The sequence below is a fragment of the Colletes latitarsis genome, chromosome 7 (assembly GCF_051014445.1).
Source record: "Colletes latitarsis isolate SP2378_abdomen chromosome 7, iyColLati1, whole genome shotgun sequence".
Classification (NCBI taxonomy): Eukaryota; Metazoa; Arthropoda; class Insecta; order Hymenoptera; family Colletidae; genus Colletes; species Colletes latitarsis.
The window spans coordinates 22808649-22825883 of record NC_135140.1 but is presented as its reverse complement, the minus strand read 5'-3'; the positions used below and the strand labels follow the sequence as shown (position 1 = coordinate 22825883).

Below are 17235 nucleotides of genomic sequence, written 5' to 3'. Positions count from 1 at the left end.
TTTCTTCGAAAATCTAATTTCTGGCCAGAAATGTTTGCCCGAAATTTCATGCAGATCTTTAAAACGTCGTAACTTCTGAACGGATTGGACGATTTTAATGTTTAAAAAAGCAAACTTTGCGTATTTTGGTGGAGAATATGTAGAAATTGCAAAAATATTCGAAAAGTTGGTCTCGATGTCCAATTATGGACCGTACAGCTTTCATTTCGTTAAAAAATAATAAAATTTCTGAAATTTAATTTTCTGTCTCACTTCCTCTTGCGTTAATTTCTAAATCTGTTGGTAAGGTTGCGAGTGAGACGGTAATGGTAATGGGGCTCCAGAGCCCCTGAGAATCGGGCCGAAAAAATACATTAGGTGATAGGTCTATTCTGTGTTACGATGTTTTAAAGATACGCATGAAATTTCCGGGAACCATTACTGGGCTGAAATTATTTTTTTTCGAAAGTGCGTAGGATTCCGGGGGTATGTGAATTGACAAAAAATAATATAATTGTCGATAGGGATATTGGATTTTGTTGGGAATCGATAGGAATAGTGTGTGATAAAACGGTGTTGTTGCGGAAGGATCGAACAAAGTCAGAGAGACATATTTCCATGAAAGAATTGATCTATTTTATAGCATTTCAAATTCAAGACAAAAAGAAAAGGTGATTCTTATAATTAATAACAAACACGTCGTCAAATTACGAAGGAGGTTCACGCATTCGGTTTTCGCGTTAATAAGCGAAATTTGTTGGTTTTCGTCGCCACTGTTTTCATATTTGTCGTCTGCCTGCCTCTCTTTCTCTCCCTCTTCGATTTACCCATTTAGGTTCGTAAATTTTCGATATTCGTTTTTCATTCCCCGTATCATTATACATATATGTATATTCGGTTGCAAATTAAAGAAGAATAGGCAGGAAAAGTTTGTTTGTAAGTTCCGTTGTTGACGCTCGTAAGTAAAATGAAATAATAAAATAGATACAGAAAGACAGATGGACAGACAGACGGGCAAGTAGACAAATGGTGGATTATGATGCTATCGAATAGGTATCGCGTGGCATTCCATTGACTTTCGCGATCTACGCGCAACATACCTCTCTTTCACTTGCTCTTGTTTCAAATATATTGTAATCCATTCTGCTTCGACACCCTTAATCAACCCGAAAACGTTGTTAAGTTTGCGATCGAGCACGCGTTAAATAGCTTGGTCGCGTTTTAGCTATCGGTACCGCAGCGCAACAAACTCCGTTTCGTTTGCTTTCTTTCGAATGTCGATACACCTCCCGTTAATTTTCCGCCCTTTGAACACTCTGTTTAGTTTTCTAATCGGGGAAGCTGGGTGCCAGACTCGCCACTCTTTCCGCTAAAGGTCGTCATACAAAATAATTAGAAAAATGTACAAAAATTCATAAAAATAGTAATAGTTACACAGTACAAATTACATCTGGGTAATTAGAGTAGTGTGATCGAGAAACGAGCATGAAAAATTACGATTCCTTACTAATGTTACACTCGTGACGCACTATGTTTCTTTTTCTTTTTGCGTGTACGCGTACATGTGTTTTACCATTTCTTTAGCTGTTGCTGTCGCTTCTCTCCGACGCATTCTTTCTTTTCATAAATTTAATAATTTATCGCGCGATAATTACACTAGTTTTGTTGTTGCACGCGTACATAATAGAAACACGGATATCGGTACGCCAAATGTTCGTCTTCTGGGTCTTTATTTGTTCCACCGTTCTCAAATTTCTTCTTTTTTCTTTTCTTTTTTATTTTCTCCACCCCGTTCCTCTCTCACTGTCACTGGATTTTCTTTGCAATAGGTCACGTTACATACATCTACACGTATATCAGCGCAAAGTGAGTTTTTGCTTTATCTCCACTGTTGCCGTTTAAACTACCGATATCGGTAAAAAATTACTTAGAAAAACGTTCCAGTTATTATTAATATAATAATTGCGTCTGTCGATTCGACGGCTTAACACGGGACTATGGAAATCTAGATGAAACGTCTTTTTCGTCTTGCTCCGTACTTTTGTATCGACGGTTTCCTCACCGACAATAACATATTACTAAGGTACTTTAGCATTATTTTAAACGCGTAACCGATATCATGGTGGCCGCGAGAAGAAGAAAAATTCACGGTCCTGTACTTTCTATCATCTATAATTGCGAATTATTATATTAACGATAACGGGAATCCTATCTGCGGTTACTAAGTCAGGAGTTGTTTACGATTTCTAACAAAGAAATGCATAACATTTATGTTAACGATAAGTGAACGATGAAAATGCGAGCACAGCAGAGTGAATAATATGTATGTATTTCCTACGTGGCACCGCACGTGTATCGGCCTCGTTCGCTAAACACGATCTTAATTTTATTAATGCCACAATACATAGCCACAGGCCGCACTGCTCTTCGCAGTACCCGAGTACTTACGTATGTAGGTACTTGCGAGCAGTTCCGATCCTTATCCTTATCCACTAATACCGAGGGACTCGGCGAACCAGCCAATACCTACACCATCTCGATTTAACACATTCGGACACTGGACGGTACAGACTTTTCGGACTAATCCCGTTCGTAATTTCTAATCTATCTATAATAGAATAAAAAATAACTAAACTAATACGTATACGTATCTGTAAACTAGAATCTGTAAGTACATAGATATTCTTTGATCCACCGTAGTCCAGAAAATTCAAGGACACAACGATTCACACTAGTACATATAGATAGTATAGAGCAAGAATCGGTACCATGGTGTCCGAGTGTTAAATCGAGCAACCGTCTATCCTTTACCTGATCCCCGATTGTTCGTTTAAACGCCAAGAGAAAAACAAGGATCCGTTTACTCGTTCTACCGGTCCCTCGACTTTTCGAGCGTTGCCTCGCGCGATAAGATTCTTGTTGAATCTTTAGTAAAAAGATTCGAAAAAGTAGTCCCGTAACGGTGTGAAAGAACATAGAGAATCGCGTGTAGTCGAGGGTATTTTAGTCGTTCGTGAAATACGGAAAGTCAGGGAACGATAATAAAGGGATCGCGCGCGACGAAGATGAAGAAGCTAGTGCTAGTATTTTCGATCGGGCCGGTAACCGTGTTTCGTAACTTGGATCAGCCACCATTTCCGCACGTTTCTTGCCTAACTGAACGTATATCGCAAGCTTTCCAGAGGCAAAATCCCGATAGGAACGCGTCGCCTATCGGTGCTGGCTATGCTACCATTTTCACTACACAATTTTCTATTTTATTCTCGGAGCATAGTAATAATACTAGCACTGACTTTCGCGTTTCGTGTTTCTCTCGCGCCGTCAGAATCGGTGCAAAAGCTACGCAAGTTTATCGCGCGTTTGTACAGTTACAGTTACACGCGTACAACGAAACGCAATTAAACGCATCCACGCACGAACCATCGATTCTTCCCTTATCGACGCGTTCTATCGTCGTCTTACGCTCGCAAACTCGACGTTTCGACTTTCTCTTTCCCGCTCTCGCTCACACATTTTTCCTCCCTTTGTTCGTTTCTCAACATTTCCTGCCAATCACCCACGATTTCCACTCCGTCGTTCACACGCGACACGGCTTAAATATACCTATAACAATATTTTCTGCGACCAAAAAAATAAACTCTATCGTGTGTGTTATTGGCTAATTAAGCTACAATCATCGATCGTTTCACGGCTACGATTACGTTTAATCGATTACGAAGGTATCGAACGTAAATATTGCACGTATCGCGTTCGATGACGCGGTGCATTTTCTACGATATTTTACACGTCTTTGCTTCTCCTTTCTTTCTTTCTTACCTTCTCTCTCTCTCTCACACCCTTCTTTCCTTCGCTTTATCGTATCCTTTCGATTTGGACGAGAGCCGAACGACAGTTCTGAAAAATATTCGAAGAAGGGAAAAGAAAGTTGTGCGAACCCCGAAAATTCTAATCCAATCCGTATATATTTTGCTGCGATTTTCATAGTCCCATTTCTTCTCCCTTCGTTTTTCACAGTTCTCTAATAGAATACGTTGGCTTTTGCGGAGCCGATCACAGTGTAAACTCGAAAGCACGAATTTGCAACAGACGCTAAACGTTTGATTACAGTCGAAATCTTTCCTCTCGGATTGATCCGCGCGCAGAAGAAAACGAACGTAATTTTTTCTCCATCGAAAAATTGCGCGACACGCTCGTATTCCTCTCCATTATTTCGTTTGTTCGTTTTTTCCCCCACTTTATTAGAAATTTCTATGTAACGAACACCGGCGGCGCTCGGATTCCGTTTTCTCGTTGCGGATTAAAATTCCAAAGCTCGTCCGTCTTGATCTTTCTTTTTTTTTTTCTTTTTTTTTTTTTTTTTTTCTTATTTTGACTCCGGAACGTTTATTAAAAAAATTAAAAACCGCTTAAAAAATTGCAACTGCTTCCTCTAAAATCGACAGACGTAGAAAGTACAAAAGTTTGATTGTCCCAGCTTTGAAATTCTATTCTCGCATCCTTGACGTTTTCGAGGACTCGAATCACGATCTCTTGATCCGTATCCATCGATTAGCTTTGCACGAAACGCATTCTACGGTTCTACGGAATAAAATGATCGGTGAACACGCTCGATTTTCTAATAAACACTATTAACTCTTTTTACTTTTATGAACGTAAGTTGCCGCTAATGATACAAGTCGCGCAATTTTGTTTCTTCGACTAAGAAATAAGACGATCGAGCGATACTCCTACAAGTAGATAATACTGAGTCGCAGAGAATCGGTTCTGCGGATAACGAGAGTGTATTTGGGAAGGTAAATAGGTATGTATACGTAGAATTATAAGGTGAAACGTTGGAACTCGTTTGGAAGTAGCTCGCTTTAAAAATTCGAAAGTGTTTCTTTGGTTGTTTAGAATCGATGTTACAAAGAAACGACAAGACTCGATACAAAAATAAATTCAATCGGTACGAACGAATTACATAAATTACGATAAATATCGTATAAAACGCAGGCTCTATTCTTTTCGTTCCGTCGTTAATTTATCAACGATGAAAGACGATCGATCGATTTTACTTGTAACTCGTGGTTGGTTTAGATCGACGACGCTACGATTAAACGATAATGCGATAACGCTGTTGTATATGTATATAGATACGTACATCGATACTGATACGAAAACTATATTGGCTAGCGTTTAAAAAAGCTGCTGGGCCTTACTACGTCCATTTTCGGTTCGATCGACAAACAATTTGTTCTCGTCGAAAATAAAAAGTTGAACACGGTGCATAACAGGGTGTTTCGTACCACGAAACGAGAATCGTATCGACGATACTCGTTTATCGATGGAAACGATAAAAATTAAATTCATCTAAATCTGCTTACTTTCGCAAGAGGCGTTGAAAATCACATTCTTGCATCTGAACACAACCATTGGCTGCTTAGTGCTCTAATAACTCATATGTGAGATACTAAGAGAAATTCTTTACAGAATTGGAATACAAGGGCCAACGTCGTCGAGTTTTATTTTTAAATAGATGGAATTAGTTTAACTCTGTCTTTTCGTGCCTAGTGCTTTGTTTTCTTTTCGTACCACAATTTTATTCGCGCGATTATAAAGAAAAGGAAAATCTGTCTTTGTACTTTCTCTACTCTGTTTTTTTTTTTTTCGAAAACGCTCTCTTTTACAATTTATCGCGTCCTATTTCTCATTCGTTTTTTCACTTTTCACCTTTGTATTTCCACTGGCACGCGGCGCACACGCTTCTTCTCGATAATCGAGTTTCGTCTGCATGTATGTATATATGTATATCGAACGACGCGTCGTAGAAAAAGGGCGTAAAAAGTGATGTTCGCGGAAGATATTTTCAGTCCCGTAATTTCCTCCTTTTCGTTTTCGTCTGCGCGCAGCGGTCACTTTCCTTCTTTAGTTTGTTCCGATTAATCCGTCGAAAAATGCGTCGCTGTGAATTCGTCGACGTCGAGGCGCCTATAAAAGTCTAGCTAGGCGCATGTAAAAAAATACATATCTGGACGTACGAAAATCGCCAATCTCCGTTGCGTTGCGTTGCGTTGCGTTGCGTTGCGTTGCGTTGCGTTGCGTTGCGTTGCGTTGCGTTGCGTTGAGTTGGGTTGAGTTGGGTTGAGTTGCGTTACGTTGCGTTACGTTGCGGTTGAGGTTCCTCGGTCCGTCAGATGAAACTTAGCTGTTGCGAGGTGTGCTGCTGTGCAGCTCGCACGCGAATCGCTCGGAAAATACTTGGCAAAAGCTCGAAAATATTGTCTGTGACTGGAATTTCGTATTTTCGTATTCCGGCAGCGAGGCTCTCGTCGATAATCTTTGGTTAAAGAGTTTCCCGAGAACTCTGTCGCCTCTACGCTCGCTCGTCGTTACAAAATACGCTCCGAGTTCGATGATCCTCGTGCACTCGACTAACGGGAGAAGACTTTGATCTAAACCTTTCGACGTAAAAAATATCGCATAAATAGTATTGCTTCGACGTACTTTAAACGCTACTTCTAGCACGATAATGCGCGGTATTTAAAAGTAGTTTACGTATCCTTAGACGATTACTTTAATCGCGGATAAAGAGAAGATGTTGCTTTAAAAATGTTATTCGAGATCGTAAAATCGGAGCAAGATACGAATGCGAGAATCGTTTTATAGTTTGCGCGGATAAACGATATAATTCTCCCATACATTTTCATCGTTTCATTTAAATTGTTACTATTTAAATATACGTATCTATGTAGTCGAGTTTGCCACATAATTTCCGATTATTCGTTACTCGGTAATCAAAGATGAGGGAACGCGCCTAATTAAGGTGTGTTAACGCGGTGATATACATATAAATCCTATCCGCGCGGGAAACTACGATTTCTCTTTTTACACGCGTAATAAAATATAAATCGTACAAGTATAATATCTGAAAGGTTCGATAAAAACAGGTTACTTTAAAATTGTTCTAAATCGGTTGCTCGCGTTGCACCAGTTGCATCGATTCGTCTTCTCTTTCTATTTCTTTCCTTACCTACCACTCGATTAACCAATTCCGAGGAACGACGTTTATCGCCTACTCGTTTCTGTCTCTCTGTGTATATATGTGTGTGTGTGTGTGTGTGTGTGTGTGCGCGTGCATAAAAATGACGAAACTGTAAGAAAATGAATTCGCGTTCCAACATACTGCGCTACGCGTCGTAATTCGTTTAAAGCACACGGTGTCACGCGAGTCACACAGAGTGGGCCTGAAGCGCAGCAAAATGTCAAACACACGTACATGTATACGGATGCATGCGACAAAAATGTTCAGCGACGAGTCCAAACCAGAATCAAAACAATTTTAACCCGTTAAATGCTATCGATGCGAAAGAGCAACATTAAATCTAATTTGTGAAATTTAATTTGGGAATTTTAATTCACCAGTTTTTGGACAATTCCTTCTTCAGGAACGTGTATCGATTTTATTAGGAAAAATATTAAAGATTAACTCTGTAATTCGGAAAAAATGAATAGATTTTATAAAAAATAACATTTGATCGTTAACGGGTTAAAGGTCGCAAGATCTCCGAGTCGAATAAAGATCGATAATGTAGGTTAGGGATGTCGTTGGTGGGTCGTCGGTATCGTGCCAGGATAAAAATCGTCGAACATTGTACCGATAAATCGTAAAATCGAAGCCCTGGTTGCATAGCTGCGTTTCTGAACCGACGAGCATCGATCTACCGAGCTCCGAGTAATGCGCGCATCGAGACCGGTCCACGTGTACAAAAAATGTCTCTATTTCGTCTAAGCATAGAATATTATACAGTAAATGGCTATAGAAAGAGATTATTTCGAAAAAATAACGATACAAAAAAAGACTGGTAAGATCGAATTAACTAGCAACGCGACCAGCCGCGTTTTCGCAGGGTCGCTTCGTCGATTAAATGTTGTACGAATTATCGTCGCTACGCTAGACGCTAAGAATAATTATCATAAACCTCACTGTTTCTCTCGTTCACGCACACCCGCATTCCTTTATTTAACCCCTTTTCTCCGGCGTTTCGGTACAAAATTCTCGGACACCCTCCGAAAAATGTACACGCTACAAACAAATTGAAATTGTTGGATCGCTCGAGTTCGTGTTTGTGTTCGAGTTCGTGTTCGTGTTCGTGTTCGTGTTCGTGTTCGTGTTCGTGTTCGTGTTCGTGTTCGTGTTTCGTTAGATATTTCCAAGTGTCGCGCGTTTCCCGGGATGTCAGAGATTCGGAACTGAACCGAAAATGATCGCACTTCCGCAAACACACGATTTCCAACACGCACTCGCGAACATCCACGTTGCGTAAATAATTGTTGATCGTAGTTGCATAAAGTGTTGATCTTTATTCAAAATCCTTAATGTAAAATTATTCGAAAGGTAAACAAGATACAGTATTTTGTTTGTTCGTAAAATTCGCCTATCGGTTAAGCGTGACTACCGTATGAAAAAATGTTCGACGAGCGACAGGCAAACGAACGAATCGGTGTGTAACCGTAAAACTTAGCAAAGGTGTTGTTTTTTCACTTAAGTGTAGTTACTTACATAAGGTTACGTTAAGCGTAATGTGTGAAATATCCTAGATCTTGCGGCGCCAATTTCCTTCCAGGCGCCGTTCGCTTAGGCGTTATTCGTAACATCGGGGAGAATCGATTCGCATCGATTAACCTATTAACCGTTTATTATTTAATACTGTGACAAACGACGGTGATAAAGCAATCGGTTTTCCTTTTCTTTTTAATTGCAGGAGATCTAAGAGAAACTACGTATATCCCAAAGCGAATCAAGTCCAGCATCGTTGATTGATCGAACGTGGACTTGATTCGAGCCAGTTCCGAGCCGCTAACTTTTACGTATATAGATGCGTGTAAAAAATTACAGACGCGTTAAAATAATAATTTCCTGGACGACCCAGGGATCTATCGAAATTCTCTCGTCGCGTGCATTTCGTCGGACTTTTCTTTTCTCTGTCCTTGATTGCTCGACGAACTCGTAGGAAGCAGAGGAGAAGGATGGACGTGTACTAAAAATGAGAAAATAACGAAACGAAATCGAAACGGCCTGCGTTTAACGGCGCGAAAGAAACAATAAAGAAAAAAGAAAAATGCACCAATATAAAGGAAAGCAAGTAAAGGTTGTTCGAAAACGAAACGTGGGTAAAACTGTTGTAAAGCGACATCGGACGTTGGTAAAAATGAATTGAAAAACTAAAAATCACGTAAAAGTACAGAACCGTAGAAAAAGGATGTCTCGAATCGTGTAAATGTCTGGTCTGTGAATTAATGGAACGCTTAAATCGTATCCAACAATTATCTGCTTATAAACGTTCAAGGATCGAAGATAGTACAAGAAATCAAGTCTTTTTACGAAACGAAAGTAAAAAGGTTCTCTCGTTCGTTCGTAACTTCCGTGCAACTTTCGTGGATCGAGGAGTGACTAGTAATAAATAATTCTTGCCTTTGTTTCCTCTTTTTTCCTCAATTTTTGTTACCTCTGTTCCGTCAGCGCTTTTAACCTCTGTCGATATTCAAGACGCGATCGTCGATGATTTATTTACAAGACGCGATGAGCGCTTTATTGCGATTATTCGTCGTCGTTTCCGATCTAGCGAAATATGAAAAAGCAATACGTTATTAAAAATAGAAATGCAATGTAAAAAGGGGGGCAAAATCGCGTCTTGCATAAGACAGACGTTGCGTTTCGTTCCTCGTTTCACCCAGAGGTGGGCAGGATACTATCATTGGTATAAAAAAATAAAGATGATCGTTCAAACGAGCTCCGCAAAAACTTGCTTTAATAAAAAATTATATCCTTCGAGTAAGAAAACCTCGCAGTTTGGTAACTTCAAGTTAGGACTTAAGTTGCACTTGTAAGTTTCCTCTAATTGCATTATCGTTTATATTACAAAATCATAGAAATTTGCGTTCACAATTATACGCTAGGACAAAAGTGGATATCTTAAGTAATAGTTATTAGTAACAAGAGGGTTCTACGATAACTTACGAATATAAACGGCGAAATTTTTACAATAAAAACAAACGTCGACGTATAAATGTACATAAAAAGATACGTAGAAATCCGAAACGACATTTAAAAAATCCAGTTCCATTATCGCTATTACAACTTTCGTTCCGCCTCTATTTATTCTTCTGCTTTTTTTCTTTTCTTTTCTTTTCTTTTCTTTTCTTTTCCTTTCTTTCTTTTTTCGTCGTTTTCCCCTCGTTTCCATTTCATATATCTAACAGACGTTTACTATTCTCGTAAAAATTTCCACAAAACAAAAGCAGTCAGAGTTTCTATTTCTACGTAAAAAACGCATGCACTGTGCCCGCCTCTGGGATGCACTTTGCTCCGTATTTCTATTTTCCGCCTTTTGTCACGCACACGCACGCACGCAAGCACGCAACACACACACACACACATAGAGAGAGTGACGCGCGCGCACATATTCTCCCTCCCTTTCTCAGCTATTTTCTCTTGCGTGTAAAGTCTATTTTTCGTTTTCAGGCTCTCGTTAAAAAAATAAAAAAATATCTTCTCTTTCCTTTCTTCGCGCAATGCGTCTTTTTCTCTCGACGTCGCGTTTCCCTCGTTCACTCCCTCTCTCACATACGGTCGCATTCTCGCTCTCGATCTCTCCTTTTCTTTTTTTTGCTCGTCGCTCTGTTGCTTTCTTTCGTCCGGTAAGAACATTGCACGGCTCCCAGCTCCAGTTTATACTGTCTTATAGCCTTATCACGTTTTACGTTCTAAGTGTCTCCGTCAAACATATACATGTACATACATTAAGTTTATCTAAACTACTTCTAGTCGCGCGGCCAGTACCGCGGGCGCAGTGGATTGACCTCGCTCGATGTACTAATTAATTCATCGATTCGTTAATCGATGCAAATCAAAGAAAATTACACGGTATCTGTCCCCGTAAGATGCTTCTTCGATGGGTCTACGATCAAATCGTCCATTAGGATAGCAGAATCGTTGGATGAGGGCATTATATGTATAGTACACAACCCGAGCGGCAATAGTACGAATCCGGTTTTCCAATTTTCGAAACGAAACACCACATTTATCGCTGTGGATTTTGATCGTCGGATCGAAAGCGCAACTGTTCCTCCTTTTCTTACGTTTCTTTACTTTTGGGAAGATTTGAAATTTCACATTCTGCTGGAATTTGTACAACTATGTGAACGTTGATCGCAGACCTGGGAATTCGAGATACCCGAGATACTCGGGATGATACAGCCGAATATCGTATTTCGACGATCCAATTATAATCCGCGTTCGAACGCAATTACCAAAAAAGAGAACGGACATTTTTCACGACCCGAAAGGACACCGGCGATCAGAGAAATCGTTACGATCGTGATCTGGCTCTCGACGTCGCGTCCTTTCGCGTCGAGTTATAGTTATGCTTTCTACCCGTCTCTCGTTTTCTGCATGCGTGTCGGGCCCGTACGTCTGTACGCGTGTACATGTGTACGTGTGTACGTGCACGTGTCCATGTATATATCGGTGTCAAAGTGTGTGTTGGACTATTTCTTTGGTACATGGAGATATACATACGCATATACATATATCTATAATAGACGCTATAGTAATAATCATTCATCGTAAACGAATAATAGTAATAGTGATAATCATAATCGCAATAATAACGGCATTAATATTAATCGCGTTAAAATACTATCAACTAATAGTAATTATCGTAGCGACAATATAGAAAATTCGCAAAACGGAGGAAGGAAAAGACGGGCGCACTCGGCCGGTCGTTAGGATTTCTAAAAACAGGAGAAACTAGAAGGACGAAAAGGCTTACGTCTTATGGTTGGTTGGTTGGTTTGCGTGGCGTCCGAGGCGAGCCTAAAAGCGTTCGTTCTCTAACGGTTGGCCGACCGGCATTCGGCCATTCGAGCCGTGACGATCGCGACAAACTCTACGTATCGATAAAAATTTACAAAAATTGATTCGAGTCGGCTCTGATCGCGGCCAAGCATCCATTTCCCGTCGCCTCGTCTCGCCTCGCCTCGCCTTGCCTCGCCTCGCCTAACCTCCGTCCGGCAAACGACCTCTTCGCTCACGAGGAAACTCAAGAGTAAGATCAAAGACGTCCAACTGGAAAACTTAAAAAGGAAAGAAGAACCGAAGGAACAAAATATAAACGATAAGACTGGAAAGTAGACACGCAACTTATCGCTACGAACACTATGAATGTCTGTCTCCGTTACAATGCTAAGTATACAAGGACGACAACGTTTATTTAAAAAAATAAAAATCAATCGAATCGTACGCGGAACACGGTACATCGGAGGGTGAGCAAGGAAGTTGTATATACGGTGAATCGAGTAGCGTTTACCAACAAGTAGACGTATTCGTGGACGCGATGTCGTCTCGCGGTTGCTACAACTCGTTCGCGTTCCGTTCGTTCGTCTCTTTGGGGGGTTTTTGCGAAACGAGCTTCGGAAAAACCCGTTTCTCGGGAGAGGTTCGTTCGCGAGGGATCGTGATCGCGCGGTACGGGTTTCCCCCTCGATCGGCCTCGACGTTCGCGCAACGCGTTGCACGAGCACAGCCTCGACCTCTTAAACGCCGACTAAAATAGTCGCCACTCGGAATTCTAGCGTAATCGATATCGCTAATCGATCGGCACCGGCGGCCATACGCTTAACGACAACTTGCAAATACATTCTCAAATTGTATACATTTATAGAAAAATATTACACAAGCAAAAAGTCCATCATCCTTAGAATTCGTTGAAGCAAGTGTTTATTTTCTACTACTATGGGGGAACGATACTTTCAGACACGTAATAAACTTCTTGAATATTTACGAAATAAAGAAAGGTGCAAATGCTACGATTGAGAAATAAAAATCTAAACATTCGTATAGTACGGAAAAATATAGAAAAGTTTTTACTACTATATGTACGTTAACACTTGCTGTACGTTCAATAAATTTCCACTTAACTATGCTTATTGTTAGTATTGCGATTTCATCTATAAAGGTTGAATTTTTCAAACGTGCGTAAAGAACATGGCCGTCTATGCCATGCAACTGCGTTCTATTGAGTGGACGTCGACGTTACGAACAAGTTTCGACAACCGCAATCGGCTGGTGCGGCGACGCGTTGTGTCGATCGGGTGTTTGGTTTCTCGTATTCACGGTCGTGTCGCACGCGATACGCGTCAAAGAGGCGATTTTTTTTTACGCCTACACGGTAGAAAATGCAAACTGGTCATGACCGAATCGCGATTTTTCCCTCGATCCCTCGCGATGCGATTTTCCTGTTTCTCGCGAAGCTTTTTCTTTTCGTTTCGCTCGCTACCCGTTCTCAATCAATCGTCTAACGTTCTCTCTTTCTCTCTCTCTCTCTCTCTCTCCCCCATCCCTCACCAACCATTCTTTCCCTCCCCCTTGCATTCGAACGCACTCGGGCGCGCCTAATCTCGCATGCACGCTAAAGATACAGAAATCTTCTCTCACGCATTCTTTCTGAACTAAGATATTTAGACAAGAATATAACAGCGGTATAAAAAACTTCTCAACACTGAAAAATACAAATCTATCGTAAATGACTACCATTGTTACTCGTTCCCACCCACATTTTTATCTTTTTTTCATTTTGTTTCGTTACCTTTCGTTTAATTACACACACAGACGTATTACTCGAACGACAGTATACGCGCGATATAATTATAATATTCGTGTGCATCCGCGTGTGAATACCGCCCGGCAAACTCTTCGTTTTTCACTGTTCTCGCGTGCCTGTCTCGGCCATTTTGCTGCATCCCGAAAACACCGTGGCGGGTTTTCACACGTTGCCTGCCTCGTGTCCTTTTCGAACCTACTCCTCGCCCCTTTGCTTTATTTCCTCCCCTACTGTCGTTTCGCGCAATCGGTATATAAATTTCCAATTACATACTTCCGTTTACTTTTGTTTCCAAGTCTGTCAGAATATATTAGATATTTGAATCGTTATTATCAATTATATATTAGTACTTTATATATATATATATATATATATATATATATATAATATATATATATGTATATATATATATATATTTGTATGCATATATATATATATGTATATATATCTATATATAATTGTCATTATATTATATATTATGCTTTATCACACATATTACAAAGGAGGTGAAGAATCATACCTAACATATTATTTATTATTTTCTTGTTGTTACTCTTGTTACTAGCGATATCAAACGATAACTTCGCCGCGGATGTAGTTTTATCATCAACACCGTCGTCGTCGTCGTCGTTATTATTATTATTATTATTATTATTATTATTATTATTAATATTATTATTAATATTATTAATATTATTATTATTGTAATTATTATTCTTATTATTTTTTTTTTTGCTTCAAATTGTTTGCGCGCCACGTTTGCGAATGCATTTCATCGTGTGTACGTGTGCATGTTCGTATGTATATAAAGAAGTTTTCGCTAGCCGACTGCAGCGGCAGTCCTTTCTCGTCCGCTTCTACTTTCTCGCGTTCTCCGTGTCTTTCCTCTCGCATTTTCGCGGAACGACGAACAAGAGACTTGGATAGATTGCGATTTCCGTGCGTCTACGACGACGAGACCGATTTCCGTAGTCCCAACGCGCCGCCTTCCGAATTATTCGCCGTTTCGGAAAGCGAGCATAGCCAAGGCTCGACGAGACGCGTGCACATTCTCGCGAATTACAAAAATTCCAAGTGATATGTTCGCATCAGCGATTTCATTCCTTCGCGGAGACGTTCGATCGTTGAGCGGGCAATCACGATTCGGAGTAACGCGAGTTAGATTTGCTAATGAATTCGGCTAAATCCGCGTTATCGGCGAATTAAAAGTATTTCTCGACTAGCTACCAGACACATTCCAACTCCTATTGAGCTCGAATCAACGATTTTCGTTTCATAAATAAATCGTTATGAATGTACAAAATTCATCAAATAAAATTTCTACTAATTTCTCTAAATGTACAAAATTTCGTATCGCTTCGATACGCAGAGTACTTGCGATGATAGAATTAACTAAAGGAATCCAATTCCCGAAGTATCGCGTAACGTCATGGAACCCGGTACGAGCTGCCGATCGTTTATCGATCGATGCACAAAAATCGTTAACCCTTTCGATACTATCGGTGATTATAGTCACCTTTTGTCGCGCGCTGGTGCTATTCTATCCGTGACTATGTTCACCCGCTAAAATATTCCATCGATTCGCAACGTGTTGCACACCTCTATCGACACCCGATTTACTATTTTGCTATTCGTCGCGGCCACTCTGAAAACAGTATCACGAAGAAATTTAGAAAGGAAATAAAACGAACAAAGGGAGTAAGAAAGTGGTGAACCGTTTGCTTTAAAATTTCTATACAACGACAAACTGCTCGTTACTGTTGTAAAATCTACGATGTAGGCCGACGCGTATATCCTTGTTTTAAAATTTTCCACGCGGAATTATATATCATCAAACGATTTTTAAAACACGATTATTCTAAAATTAATTAATAAACATTACTACGTGAGAATGCGACGTGTGGCGTCGCATCGTATCGAAAGGGTTAATCGTCATCGTCGTAGAGGCACGCAGATATAGAAAACAGTAGCCAATTCGCGTGTAATTTTCGAACATTTGGTTAAAACACCGTAATACGTTTCTTGCTCCTGCTTTCGTTTTAATTTCCTATCGTGTAGTGTGTGGGTGTGTGTGTGTTGGGTGGTCGCGCGCGTACGCGTGTTCGCGATTCGAGAGGACGCCGAAAAAGAATATCCGTGTGGAACGGCGCGCGAAATTGCAAAACGCGGGTTCCGCTAAATTTAGCTAAACGGTAATGTGTGTCCTAGCGGTTTCGCGTATGAAAAACGCGTGCGTGCGCGCGCTTTTATCTATGCTCGTGTGTGCTCGTGCAAGTGTAAGCGCGACGTGTGTCCGTGTGGGTGGATTGGCACGTTCCGCGCCAGAACAGTTACGCTCGGGTTCGAAGGTTCGTTCCGCGGAGCGCGCGACGATTCTGGCGCGGGCAGCGTGTTTGCTCGTGCAAAAAACCGCGCGATACGCATTCGCCAATAGCAGGTTCCAGAGACGCTTCGCGATTCGAAGCAAAACATTCTTTAACGAATAGAAAAATTTGTCTAGAAAAATCTCGGTCTCGGTCCTCGTCCAAATACTCGGTTCGTTCAAGTATTGGAACAAAACTACTCTCTATATATATGTATACTTTTTCTTTAATTATCAATTGATTTAGGTGAATTGGTACCTAGTTAAGTTTCGCTACAATTATATCGATCGATTAGTGGGAGAGCTTGTCCGTGCACAAACGAGATATCGTGTGCATACGCGGCTGCGGCAACGCGTATACATATACATATACGTATCCGTATCGTTTGTCGTGCGTAGACGCGTTCGAGCAATCTGGCGGGGCGCGTGCAGCACCCCTTTGCGGACGCATATTCACGAGTCGCGAATTTTCACCTAATATACGAACCGCGGTGTCGCGATCGAGTCTCCTCGTCGTCCCGATAAACGTCTACGGTGAAAGGTACTCGAAAGATTTTTAGCAATAAATTTCTCTCGAACCGATAAAATATATTACCGTTTTGCTAGATGTTTACCGAGTATTATGTTCGACGTTCGTCGGTGCAGAATCCGGGACGACGAAGCGCGATCGAAGGAGTTTCGTCTTGGAAGCAAACGAAAAACCACGCCCGCGCACCGCGGTATTTAATTTATTATTTACCGGTCGCGTACCGCACGGAATCGCTCCTCGTCCACGCGAGAACGATGCCTTGTCTTGCCTTGCCTTGCGTGGAAAAATTACGCTAACTAATGTTCGTCTCATTTTCTCTCGCTCGATCGATCGATCGATCGTCCGCCTTTCCTTTCCCAGCCCTTTCCTCTCTCGTCCCCCGTTATCTATCTTTTAGCCGTTCTTCGAAACTGTCTCCCGCTTCTTCGTCTCGTTTAATCTTCGGACGAACATATTCGAACTCGTCGAGTGCGTAAGAAAAGATTTCGAATATTACGGGAGCAACGGATAGAAAAATCTCAACGCGTTGAGTTCCTCGTTCTATATCGATTACTGATGCTCGGGTTTACTTATTTATTTATTCTTTTCTGTTTGGTTAGTCCGCGCGTTGCGGCATGTTTCGTCTAAATACCTTCTGTCTCTGCCAATGCTCAGCCGAGGGAGGTTGGGGGCGAATGAAAAACGGGGCTGCTTGTTTCGACGGATTATCGTCGAGTGGATGTTTA

General features: G+C 40.9%; 1 protein-coding gene across 1 annotated transcript in view; it reads right to left on the bottom strand.

The window, feature by feature from the left end:
- Positions 1-9750: 9750 nt before the first annotated feature.
- Positions 9751-17235, bottom strand: part of Orb2 (cytoplasmic polyadenylation element-binding protein orb2) — an 81285-nt gene continuing 73800 nt past the window's right edge. The window contains exon 9 of the transcript XR_013080023.1: positions 9751-13916. The gene's annotated coding sequence lies outside the window, so the exon portion shown is untranslated. The remainder of the gene's footprint in view (positions 13917-17235) is intronic.